The sequence below is a fragment of the Pristiophorus japonicus genome, unplaced genomic scaffold (genome assembly GCF_044704955.1).
Source record: "Pristiophorus japonicus isolate sPriJap1 unplaced genomic scaffold, sPriJap1.hap1 HAP1_SCAFFOLD_408, whole genome shotgun sequence".
In the NCBI taxonomy this organism is placed as follows: domain Eukaryota; kingdom Metazoa; phylum Chordata; class Chondrichthyes; family Pristiophoridae; genus Pristiophorus; species Pristiophorus japonicus.
The window spans coordinates 282,683-293,806 of NW_027253959.1; positions in this window are offsets into that span (position 1 = coordinate 282,683).

Here is an 11,124-nt window from a genome sequence, read left to right on the forward strand (position 1 = left end):
GAGGAACCAGTGAGTGTAGAACTGAACCCAGCCAGAGTCAGTACCTTCAGGGGAGCGGAACCAGTGAGTGTAGAACTGAACCCAGCCAGAGTCAGTACCTTCAGGGGAGGGGAAACAGTGAGTGTAGAACTGAACCCAGCCAGAGTCAGTACATCCAGGGGAGTGTAACCAGTGAGTGTAGAACTGAACCCAGCCAGAGTCAGTACCTTCAGGGGAGGGGAACCAGTCAGTGTAGAACTGAACCCAGCCAGAGTCAGTACCTCCAGTGGAGCGGAATGAGTGAGTGTAGAACTGAACCCAGCCAGAGTCAGCACCTTCAGGGGAGGGGAACCAGTGAGTGTAGAACTGAACCCAGCCAGAGTCAGTACCTCCAGGGGAAGGGAACCATTGAGTGCAGAACTGAACCCAGCCAGATTCAGTACCTCCAGCGGAGGGGAACCAGTGAGTGTAGAACTGAACCCAACCAGAGTCAGTACCTCCAGGGGAGGGGAATCAGTGAGTGTAGAACTGAACCCAGCCAGAGTCAGCACCTTTAGGGGAAGGGAACCAGTGAGTGTAGCACTGAACCCAGCCAGAGTCAGTACTCTCCAGGGGAGGGGAACCAGTGAGTGTAGAACTGAACCCAGCCAGAATCAGTACCTCCAGGGGAGGGGAACCAGTGAGTGTAGAACTGAACCCAGCCAGAGTCAGTACCTCCAGGGGAGGGGAACCAGTGAGTGTAGAACTGAACCCAGCCAGAGTCAGTACCTCCAGGGGAGGGGAACCAGTGAGTGTAGAACTGAACACAGCCAGAGTCAGTACCTCCAGGGGAGGGGAACCAGTGAGTGTAGAACTGAACCCAGCCAGAGTCAGTACCTCCAGGGGAGGGGAACCAGTGAGTGTAGAACTGAACCCAGCCAGTATCAGCACCTTCAGGGGAGGGGAACCAGTGAGTGTAGAACTGAACCCAGCCAGAGTCAGTACCTCCAGGGGAGGGGAACCAGTGAGTGTAGAACTGAACCCAGCCAGAGTTCAGTACCTTCAGGGGAGGGCACCAGTGAGTGTAGAACTGAACCCAGCCAGAGTCAGTACCTCCACCGGAGGGGAACCAGTGAGTGTAGAACTGACCCCAGCCAGAGTCAGTACCTCCAGGGGAGGGGAACCAGTGAGTGTAGAACTGAACCCAGCCAGAGTCAGTACCTCCAGGGGAGGGGAATCAGTGAGTGTAGAACTGAACCCAGCCAGAGTCAGTACCTCCCGGGGAGCGGAACCGGTGAGTGTAGAACTGAACCCAGCGAGAGTCAGTACCTTCGGGGGAGGGGAACCAGTGAGTGTAGAACTGAACCCAGCCAGAGTCAGTACCTCCAGGGGAGGGTAACCAGTGAGTGTAGAACTGAACCCAGCCAGAGTCAGTACCTTCAGGGGAGGGGAACCAGTGAGTGTAGAACGGAACGCAGCCAGAGTCAGTACCTACAGGGGAGGGGAACCAGTGAGTGTAGAACTGAACCCAGCCAGAGTCAGTACCTCCAGGGGAGGGGAACCGGTGACTTTAGAACTGAACCCAGCCAGAGTCAGTACCTTCAGGCGAGGGGAACCAGTGAGTGTAGAACTGAACCCAGCCAGAGTCAGTACCTCCAGGGGAGGGGAACCAGTGAGTGTAGAACTGAACCCAGCCAGAGTCAGTACCTCCAGGGGAGGGGAATGAGTGAGTGTAGAACTGAACCCAGCCAGATTCAGTACCTCCAGGGCAGGGGAACCAGTGAGTGTAGAACTGAACCCAGCCAGAGTCAGCACCTTCAGGGGAGGGGAACCAGTGAGTGTAGAACGGAATGCAGCCAGAGTCAGTACCTTCAGGGGAGGGGAACCAGTGAGTGTAGAACTGAACCCAGCCAGAGTCAGTACCTCCAGGGGAGGGGAACCAGTGAGTGTAGAACTGAACCCAGCCAGAGTCAGTACCTTCAGGGGAGGGGAACCAGTGAGTGTAGAACTTAAACCCAGCCAGAGTCAGTACCTCCAGGGGAGGGTAATCAGTGAGTGTAGAACTGAACCCAGCCAGAGTTAGTACCTTCAGGGGAGGGGAACCAGTGAGTGTAGAACTGAACCCAGCCGGAGTCAGTACCTCCAGGGGAGGGGAACCAGTGAGTGTAGAACTGAACCCAGCCAGAGTCAGTACCTCCAGGGGAGGGGAACCAGTGAGTGTAGAACTGAACCCAGCCAGAGTCAGTACCTCCAGTGGAGGGGATCCAGCGGGTGTAGAACTGAACCCAGCCAGAGTCAGTTCCTCCAGGGGAGGGGAACCAGTGAGTGTAGAACTGAACCCAGCCAGAGTCAGTACCTCCAGGGGAGGGGAACCAGTGAGTGGAGAACTGAACCCAGCCAGAGTCAGTACCTCCAGGGGAGGGGAACCAGTGAGTGTAGAACTGAACCCAGCCAGAGTCAGTACCTCCAGGGGAGGGGAACCAGTGAGTTAAGAACTGAACCCAGCCAGAGTCAGTACCTCCAGGGGAGGGGAACCAGTGAGTGTAGAATTGAACCCAGCCAGAGTCAGTACCTGCAGAAGAGGGGAACCAGTGAGTGTAGAACGGAACCCAGCCAGAGTCAGTACCTCCAGGGGAGGGGAACCAGTGAGTGTAGAACTGAACACAGACAGAGTCAGCACCTTCAGGGGAGGGGAACCAGTGAGTGTAGAACTGAACCCAGCCAGAGTCAGTACCTCCAGGGGAGGGGAACCAGTGAGTGTAGAACTGAACCCAGCCAGAGTCAGTACCTCCCGGGGAGGGGAACCGGTGAGTGTAGAACTGAACCCAGCCAGAGTCAGTACCTTCAGGGGAGGGGAACCAGTGAGTGTAGAACTGAACCCAGCCAGAGTCAGTACCTCCAGGGGAGGGTAACCAGTGAGTGTAGAACTGAACCCAGCCAGAGTCAGTACCTTCAGGGGAGGGGAACCAGTGAGTGTAGAACGGAACGCAGACAGAGTCAGTACCTACAGGGGAGGGGAATCAGTGAGTGTAGAACTGAACCCAGCCAGAGTCAGTACCTCCAGGGGAGGGGAACCGGTGACTTTAGAACTGAACCCAGCCAGAGTCAGTACCTTCAGGCGAGGGGAACCAGTGAGTGTAGAACTGAACCCAGCCAGAGTCAGTACCTCCAGGGGAGGGGAACCAGTGAGTGTAGAACTGAACCCAGCCAGAGTCAGTACCTCCAGGGGAGGGGAATGAGTGAGTGTAGAACTGAACCCAGCCAGATTCAGTATCTCCAGGGCAGGGGAACCAGTGAGTGTAGAACTGAACCCAGCCAGAGTCAGCACCTTCAGGGGAGGGGAACCAGTGAGTGTAGAACGGAATGCAGCCAGAGTCAGTACCTTCAGGGGAGGGGAACCAGTGAGTGTAGAACTGAACCCAGCCAGAGTCAGTACCTCCAGGGGAGGGGAACCAGTGAGTGTAGAACTGAACCCAGCCAGAGTCAGTACCTTCAGGGGAGGGGAACCAGTGAGTGTAGAACTTAAACCCAGCCAGAGTCAGTACCTCCAGGGGAGGGTAACCAGTGAGTGTAGAACTGAACCCAGCCAGAGTTAGTACCTTCAGGGGAGGGGAACCAGTGAGTGTAGAACTGAACCCAGCCAGAGTCAGTACCTCCAGGGGAGGGGAACCAGTGAGTGTAGAACTGAACCCAGCCAGAGTCAGTACCTCCAGGGGAGGGGAACCAGTGAGTGTAGAACTGAACCCAGCCAGAGTCAGTACCTCCAGTGGAGGGGATCCAGCGGGTGTAGAACTGAACCCAGCCAGAGTCAGTTCCTCCAGGGGAGGGGAACCAGTGAGTGTAGAACTGAACCCAGCCAGAGTAGTACCTCCAGGGGAGGGGAACCAGTGAGTGGAGAACTGAACCCAGCCAGAGTCAGTACCTCCAGGGGAGGGGAACCAGTGAGTGTAGAACTGAACCCAGCCAGAGTCAGTACCTCCAGGGGAGGGGAACCAGTGAGTGTAGAACTGAACCCAGCCAGAGTCAGTACCTCCAGGGGAGGGGAACCAGTGAGTGTAGAATTGAACCCAGCCAGAGTCAGTACCTGCAGAAGAGGGGAACCAGTGAGTGTAGAACGGAACCCAGCCAGAGTCAGTACCTCCAGGGGAGGGGAACCAGTGAGTGTAGAACTGAACACAGACAGAGTCAGCACCTTCAGGGGAGGGGAACCAGTGAGTGTAGAACTGAACCCAGCCAGAGTCAGTACCTCCAGGGGAGGGGAACCAGTGAGTGTAGAACTGAACCCAGCCAGAGTCAGTACCTCCCGGGGAGGGGAACCGGTGAGTGTAGAACTGAACCCAGCCAGAGTCAGTACCTTCAGGGGAGGGGAACCAGTGAGTGTAGAACTGAACCCAGCCAGAGTCAGTACCTCCAGGGGAGGGTAACCAGTGAGTGTAGAACTGAACCCAGCCAGAGTCAGTACCTTCAGGGGAGGGGAACCAGTGAGTGTAGAACGGAACGCAGCCAGAGTCAGTACCTACAGGGGAGGGGAATCAGTGAGTGTAGAACTGAACCCAGCCAGAGTCAGTACCTCCAGGGGAGGGGAACCGGTGACTTTAGAACTGAACCCAGCCAGAGTCAGTACCTTCAGGCGAGGGGAACCAGTGAGTGTAGAACTGAACCCAGCCAGAGTCAGTACCTCCAGGGGAGGGGAACCAGTGAGTGTAGAACTGAACCCAGCCAGAGTCAGTACCTCCAGGGGAGGGGAATGAGTGAGTGTAGAACTGAACCCAGCCAGATTCAGTATCTCCAGGGCAGGGGAACCAGTGAGTGTAGAACTGAACCCAGCCAGAGTCAGCACCTTCAGGGGAGGGGAACCAGTGAGTGTAGAACGGAATGCAGCCAGAGTCAGTACCTTCAGGGGAGGGGAACCAGTGAGTGTAGAACTGAACCCAGCCAGAGTCAGTACCTCCAGGGGAGGGGAACCAGTGAGTGTAGAACTGAACCCAGCCAGAGTCAGTACCTTCAGGGGAGGGGAACCAGTGAGTGTAGAACTTAAACCCAGCCAGAGTCAGTACCTCCAGGGGAGGGTAACCAGTGAGTGTAGAACTGAACCCAGCCAGAGTTAGTACCTTCAGGGGAGGGGAACCAGTGAGTGTAGAACTGAACCCAGCCAGAGTCAGTACCTCCAGGGGAGGGGAACCAGTGAGTGTAGAACTGAACCCAGCCAGAGTCAGTACCTCCAGGGGAGGGGAACCAGTGAGTGTAGAACTGAACCCAGCCAGAGTCAGTACCTCCAGTGGAGGGGATCCAGCGGGTGTAGAACTGAACCCAGCCAGAGTCAGTTCCTCCAGGGGAGGGGAACCAGTGAGTGTAGAACTGAACCCAGCCAGAGTAGTACCTCCAGGGGAGGGGAACCAGTGAGTGGAGAACTGAACCCAGCCAGAGTCAGTACCTCCAGGGGAGGGGAACCAGTGAGTGTAGAACTGAACCCAGCCAGAGTCAGTACCTCCAGGGGAGGGGAACCAGTGAGTGTAGAACTGAACCCAGCCAGAGTCAGTACCTCCAGGGGAGGGGAACCAGTGAGTGTAGAATTGAACCCAGCCAGAGTCAGTACCTGCAGAAGAGGGGAACCAGTGATTGTAGAACTGAACCCAGCCAGAGTCAGTACCTCCAGGGGAGGGGAACCAGTGAGTGTAGAACTGAACACAGACAGAGTCAGCACCTTCAGGGGAGGGGAACCAGTGAGTGTAGAACTGAACCCAGCCAGAGTCAGTACCTCCAGGGGAGGGGAACCAGTGAGTGTAGAACTGAACCCAGCCAGAGTCAGTACCTTCAGGGGAGGGGAACCAGTGAGTGTAGAACTGAACCCAGCCAGAGTCAGTACCTCCAGGGGAGGGTAACCAGTGAGTGTAGAACTGAACCCAGCCAGAGTCAGTACCTTCAGGGGAGGGGAACCAGTGAGTGTAGAACTGAACCCAGCCAGAGTCAGTACCTCCAGGGGAGGGGAACCAGTGTGTGTAGAACTGAACCCAGCCAGAGTCAGTAACTCCAGGGGAGGGGAACCAGTGAGTGTAGAGCTGAACCCAGCCAGAATCAGTACCTACAGGGGAGGGGAACCAGTGAGTGTAGAACTGAACCCAGCCAGAGTCAGTAACTCCAGGGGAGGGGAACCGGTGAGTGTAGAACTGAACCCAGCCAGAGTCAGAACGTTCAGGCGAGGGGAACCAGTGAGTGTAGAACTGAACCCAGCCAGAGTCAGTACCTCCAGGGGAGGGGAACCAGTGAGTGTAGAACTGAACCCAGCCAGAGTCAGTACCTCCAGGGGAGGGGAATGAGTGAGTGTAGAACTGAACCCAGCCAGATTCAGTACCTCCAGGGCAGGGGAACCAGTGAGTGTAGAACTGAACCCAGCCAGAGTCAGCACATTCAGGGGAGGGGAACCAGTGAGTGTAGAACGGAACGCAGCCAGAGTCAGTACCTTCAGGGGAGGGGAACCAGTGAGTGTAGAACTGAACCCAGCCAGAGTCAGTACCTCCAGGGGAGGGGAACCAGTGAGTGCAGAACTGACACCCAGCCAGAGTCAGTACCTTCAGGGGAGGGGAACCAGTGAGTGTAGAACTGAACCCAGCCAGAGTCAGTACTTTCAGGGGAGGGGAACCAGTGAGTGTAGAACTGAACCCAGCCAGAGTCAGTATTCCAGGGGAGGGTAACCAGTGAGTGTAGAACTGAACCCAGCCAGAGTCAGCACCTTCAGGGGAAGGGAACCAGTGAGTGTAGAACTGAACCCAGCCAAAGTCAGTACCTCCAGGGGAGGGGAACCAGTGAGTGTAGAACTGAACCCAGCCAGAGTCAGTACCTCCAGTGGAGGGGAACCAGTGAGTGTAGAACTGAACCCAGCCAGAGTCAGTTCCTCCAGGGGAGGGGAACCAGTGAGTGTAGAACTGAACCCAGCCAGAGTCAGTACCTCCAGGGCAGGGGAACCAGTGAGTGTAGAACTGAACCCAGCCAGAGTCAGCACCTTCAGGGGAGGGGAACCAGTGAGTGTAGAACGGAATGCAGCCAGAGTCAGTACCTTCAGGGGAGGGGAACCAGTGAGTGTAGAACTGAACCCAGCCAGAGTCAGTACCTCCAGGGGAGGGGAACCAGTGAGTGTAGAACTGAACCCAGCCAGAGTCAGTACTTTCAGGGGAGGGGAACCAGTGAGTGTAGAACTGAACCCAGCCAGAGTCAGTACCTCCAGGGGAGGGTAACCAGTGCGTGTAGAACTGAACCCAGCCAGAGTTAGTACCTTCAGGGGAGGGGAACCAGTGAGTGTAGAACTGAACCCAGCCAGAGTCAGTACCTCCAGGGGAGGGGAACCAGTGAGTGTAGAACTGAACCCAGCCAGAGTCAGTACCTCCAGGGGAGGGGAACCAGTGAGTGTAGAACTGAACCCAGCCAGAGTCAGTACCTCCAGTGGAGGGGATCCAGCGGGTGTAGAACTGAACCCAGCCAGAGTCAGTTCCTCCAGGGGAGGGGAACCAGTGAGTGTAGAACTGAACCCAGCCAGAGTCAGTACCTCCAGGGGAGGGGAACCAGTGAGTGGAGAACTGAACCCAGCCAGAGTCAGTACCTCCAGGGGAGGGGAACCAGTGAGTGTAGAACTGAACCCAGCCAGAGTCAGTACCTCCAGGGGAGGGGAACCAGTGAGTGTAGAACTGAACCCAGCCAGAGTCAGTACCTCCAGGGGAGGGGAACCAGTGAGTGTAGAATTGAACCCAGCCAGAGTCAGTACCTGCTGAAGAGGGGAACCAGTGAGTGTAGAACTGAACCCAGCCAGAGTCAGTACCTCCAGGGGAGGGGAACCCGTGAGTGTAGAACTGAACACAGACAGAGTCAGCACCTTCAGGGGAGGGGAACCAATGAGTGTAGAACTGAACCCAGCCAGAGTCAGTACCTCCAGGGGAGGGGAACCAGTGAGTGTAGAACTGAACCCAGCCAGAGTCAGTACCTTCAGGGAGGGGAACCAGTGAGTGTAGAACTGAACCCAGCCAGAGTCAGTACCTCCAGGGGAGGGTAACCAGTGAGTGTAGAACTGAACCCAGCCAGAGTCAGTACCTTCAGGGGAGGGGAACCAGTGAGTGTAGAACTGAACCCAGCCAGAGTCAGTACCTCCAGGGGAGGGGAACCAGTGAGTGTAGAACTGAATCCAGCCAGAGTCAGTACCTCCAGGGGAGGGGAACCAGTGAGTGTAGAGCTGAACCCAGCCAGAGTCAGTACCTACAGGGGAGGGGAACCAGTGAGTGTAGAACTGAACCCAGCCAGAGTCAGTAACTCCAGGGGAGGGGAACCGGTGAGTGTAGAACTGAACCCAGCCAGAGTCAGTACGTTCAGGCGAGGGGAACCAGTGAGTGTAGAACTGAACCCAGCCAGAGTCAGTACCTCCAGGGGAGGGGAACCAGTGAGTGTAGAACTGAACCCAGCCAGAGTCAGTACCTCCAGGGGAGGGGAATGAGTGAGTGTAGAACTGAACCCAGCCAGATTCAGTACCTCCAGGGCAGGGGAACCAGTGAGTGCAGAACTGAACGCAGCCAGAGTCAGTACCTTCAGGGGAGGGGAACCAGTGAGTGTAGAACTGAACCCAGCCAGAGTCAGTACCTCCAGGGGAGTGGAACCAGTGAGTGCAGAACTGACACCCAGCCAGAGTCAGTACCTTCAGGGGAGGGGAACCAGTGAGTGTAGAACTGAACCCAGCCAGAGTCAGTATTCCAGGGGAGGGTAACCAGTGAGTGTAGAACTGAACCCAGCCAGAGTCAGCACCTTCAGGGGAAGGGAACCAGCGAGTGTAGAACTGAACCCAGCCAGAGTCAGTACCTCCAGGGGAGGGGAACCAGTGAGTGTAGAACTGAACCCAGCCAGAGTCAGTACCTCCAGTGGAGGGGAACCAGTGAGTGTAGAACTGAACCCAGCCAGAGTCAGTTCCTCCAGGGGAGGGGAACCAGTGAGTGTAGAACTGAACCCAGCCAGAGTCAGTACCTCCAGGGCAGGGGAACCAGTGAGTGTAGAACTGAACCCAGCCAGAGTCAGCACCTTCAGGGGAGGGGAACCAGTGAGTGTAGAACGGAATGCAGCCAGAGTCAGTACCTTCAGGGGAGGGGAACCAGTGAGTGTAGAACTGAACCCAGCCAGAGTCAGTACCTCCAGGGGAGGGGAACCAGTGAGTGTAGAACTGAACCCAGCCAGAGTCAGTACCTTCAGGGGAGGGGAACCAGTGAGTGTAGAACTGAACCCAGCCAGAGTCAGTACCTCCAGGGGAGGGTAACCAGTGAGTGTAGAACTGAACCCAGCCAGAGTTAGTACCTTCAGGGGAGGGGAACCAGTGAGTGTAGAACTGAACCCAGCCAGAGTCAGTACCTCCAGGGGAGGGGAACCAGTGAGTGTAGAACTGAACCCAGCCAGAGTCAGTACCTCCAGGGGAGGGGAACCAGTGAGTGTAGAACTGAACCCAGCCAGAGTCAGTACCTCCAGTGGAGAGGATCCAGCGGGTGTAGAACTGAACCCAGACAGAGTCAGCACCTCCAGGGGAGGGGAACCAGTGAGTGTAGAACTGAACCCAGCCAGAGTCAGTATCTCCAGGGGAGGGGAACCAGTGAGTGGAGAACTGAACCCAGCCAGAGTCAGTACCTCCAGGGGAGGGGAACCAGTGAGTGTAGAACTGAACCCAGCCAGAGTCAGTACCTCCAGGGGAGGGGAACCAGTGAGTGTAGAACTGAACCCAGCCAGAATCAGTACCTCCAGGAGTGGGGAGCCAGTGAGTGTAGAACTGAACCCAGCCAGAGTCAGTACCTCCAGGGGAGGGGAACCAGTGAGTATAGAACTGAACCCAGCCAGAGTCAGTACCTCCAGGGGAAGGGAACCAGTGAGTATAGAAATGAACCCAGACAGAGTCAGCACCTTCAGGGGAGGGGAACCAGTGAGTGTAGAACTGAACCCAGCCAGAGTCAGTACCTCCAGGGGAGGGGAACCAGTGAGTGTAGAACTGAACCCAGCCAGAGTCAGTACCTTCAGGGGAGGGGAACCAGTGAGTGTAGAACTGAACCCAGCCAGAGTCAGTACCTCCAGGGGAGGGTAACCAGTGAGTGTAGAACTGAACCCAGCCAGAGTCAGTACCTTCAGGGGAGGGGAGCCAGTGAGTGTAGAACTGAACCCAGCCAGAGTCAGTACCTCCAGGGGAGGGGAACCAGTGAGTGTAGAACTGAACCCAGCCAGAGTCAGTACCTCCAGGGGAGGGGAACCAGTGAGTGTAGAGCTGAACCCAGCCAGAGTCAGTACCTACAGGGGAGGGGAACCAGTGAGTGTAGAACTGAACCCAGCCAGAGTCAGTAACTCCAGGGGAGGGGAACCGGTGAGTGTAGAACTGAACCCAGCCAGAGTCAGTACGTTCAGGCGAGGGGAACCAGTGAGTGTAGAACTGAACCCAGCCAGAGTCAGTACCTCCAGGGGAGGGGAACCAGTGAGTGTAGAACTGAACCCAGCCAGAGTCAGTACCTCCAGGGGAGGGGAATGAGTGAGTGTAGAACTGAACCCAGCCAGATTCAGTACCTCCAGGGCAGGGGAACCAGTGAGTGTAGAACTGAACCCAGCCAGAGTCAGCACCTTCAGGGGAGGGGAACCAGTGAGTGTAGAACGGAACGCAGCCAGAGTCAGTACCTTCAGGGGAGGGGAACCAGTGAGTGTAGAACTGAACCCAGCCAGAGTCAGTACCTCCAGGGGAGGGGAACCAGTGAGTGCAGAACTGACACCCAGCCAGAGTCAGTACCTTCAGGGGAGGGGAACCAGTGAGTGTAGAACTGAACCCAGCCAGAGTCAGTACTTTCAGGGGAGGGGAACCAGTGAGTGTAGAACTGAACCCAGCCAGAGTCAGTATTCCAGGGGAGGGTAACCAGTGAGTGTAGAACTGAACCCAGCCAGAGTCAGCACCTTCAGGGGAAGGGAACCAGTGAGTGTAGAACTGAACCCAGCCAGAGTCAGTACCTCCAGGGGAGGGGAACCAGTGAGTGTAGAACTGAACACAGCCAGAGTCAGTACCTCCAGTGGAGGGGAACCAGTGAGTGTAGAACTGAACCCAGCCAGAGTCAGTTCCTCCAGGGGAGGGGAACCAGTGAGTGTAGAACTGAACCCAGCCAGAGTCAGTACCTCCAGGGG